Below are 2,037 nucleotides of genomic sequence, written 5' to 3'. Positions count from 1 at the left end.
GTATGCATGCATTTTTGTGGGTAAGTGCAATGTGGGTGTACTTCTGAAATTGACAACGGGGTGTATCGGAATGCTCTCCATGTGGAGCTTTAGAAGGCTTTTCAGTGTGGGTGCTTGAGAATTCTTTTGCTTCAGCCATTTCGCTTTCTGTTTTGTGAATATGTGTAAGATATTATTTAGAAGTGTTCCTGTGTTTTTTTGGTATCTTTCTGTTGGGTCGCTGGTTAGCTCTGTTATGTCGTTGTCTTCCAGACGTTTTAAGGTTTTATCATCGTATTCATCCTGTTTTCTTGTTATCATGGTGCTGCCCTTGTCTGATCTCGTAATGAGCGCCCATTATTCTTAAGTTTGTTCTGTATTTTTGTGCATGTTTCTTCTTGTCAGTATATTGTTCTAGCTTTCCTTTATTATATATCTTATTTCTCCTACAACTAATTCTCTTGTCAGACCTGCACTGAAGTTTTGGTTACTGTTTTTTTCTTGTTGTTTTATGATGTATTCACTTTCTGGGATAAGATTCTCCACTGTCTTGCGTGTAATGTGTGTGTTTACACTGTATTTTGGGCATTTTTCTAGGAAATGTATGTCTTGGTTAGTTAGTTGCATGTCAGTAAGGTTGACCAGATGTTTGTGGAATGTGTGGTTTGTTTACTTTCTATCTGACGTGTAATGATTTAATTTTGTTTTAAAAGACCGTTTAGTTTTTGTTGTTGTTTATTCCGTTATGTTTTTATTTGGGCTTCTGTGTTTTGTTTGACTGTATTAATAATATCATTAAATATTACAGAGACTTTGATGTGATTTCCTAGTTCCCGGTATGTAAAAAAAACTAAACTCCTCCTGGACAGTCCATGAAGGCCCACCGATACCCATCGGCCGCCGTGTCGTCCTCAGCCTATAGGCGTCATAGGATGTGGTGTGGATATGGAGTGGCATGTGGCCAGCACACCACTCTCCCAGCCGTATGTCAGTTTCTGAGACCACAGCCGCTACTTCTCAATCAAGTAGCTCCTCAGTTTGCCTCACAAGGGCTGAGTGCACGCTGCTTGCCAACAGCGCTCGGCGGACCGGATGGTCACCCATCCAAGTGCAAGCCCAGCCCGACAGCGCTTAACTTCGGTGATCTGACAGGAACCGCTGTTACCACTGCGGCAAGGCCGTTGGCTTTTTTCCATGTTGGTATCTAATTTCTTGCTTCAGCCACTCAAATTCAGCTTTGTGTTTGGAACGTTGGGCTGCAGGTGACATACTGAATACATTTACATATATATAGTTAGGTACTACATTATGTGGAAGACAAATTCTGTTGAAATTTATATTTACAACAGTTTGATGTAACTTTGCTGTGGAGTTCCGGTATTTGTTGTAGAGCTTACTAGGAAATGCCTGGCAGGACGAAATAATCATCTTGATGTTGAAGCTCTTTTTTTGTCTGTCTTTGTTTTAACAATTGTGTTTTGGTAAAGGTGGGCCCCACCCAAAAACATATGTTATTCTTAAAGCAAACACAGACAAAAAAGCTTCAACCTCAAGATGAGTAGTCTGATATGTCCACTGTCTAGGGAACAATATTGACAAGTGAGATCGGTTTTATCTGTTGACTGGGAATACGATAACAGGTAGGACTTCTCATTGACACCCTGCCAAGCATCTGCTAACTTAGCAACCTAATCTACTCTATAACACAGAATGTTGCAGTGAGTCCAGTACTAGTTCTAGGATAGCAGTCGCCTTAGACGTGGTGGACTGGAACCCTGGCGACGGGTCCGCCCGCCCTCACGTTCCTAAGCAGTACAGCATCTGGTCCACTGTCACATGAGAATTTCCAGTCACATAAATCTGGATGCAGGATTTGACCAGCCAGCCAAACGGACACACAATTAGACCTTTTTCAAACTCTGACATGTGCTGATAACGCTCTCTCACGTGAGTACGCGGAACTCTGTGCCTTTCTCAGTTATCACTCAACGTCTGAGGCTCTTCACTCCCCTTATATACCATACCAGGCCGGGTTGCGATACTAAAAATGAACAACAC

At 42.1% G+C, this 2,037-nt stretch overlaps 1 pseudogene; it reads right to left on the bottom strand.

The window, feature by feature from the left end:
- Nucleotides 1-1,047: 1,047 nt before the first annotated feature.
- LOC126200034 (5S ribosomal RNA) lies at nt 1,048-1,165 on the bottom strand (annotated as a pseudogene).
- Nucleotides 1,166-2,037: the final 872 nt, after the last annotated feature.

The sequence above is a fragment of the Schistocerca nitens genome, chromosome 8, assembly GCF_023898315.1.
Source record: "Schistocerca nitens isolate TAMUIC-IGC-003100 chromosome 8, iqSchNite1.1, whole genome shotgun sequence".
Taxonomy (NCBI): Eukaryota; Metazoa; Arthropoda; class Insecta; order Orthoptera; family Acrididae; genus Schistocerca; species Schistocerca nitens.
This window is presented reverse-complemented; position numbering and strand designations above follow the sequence as displayed.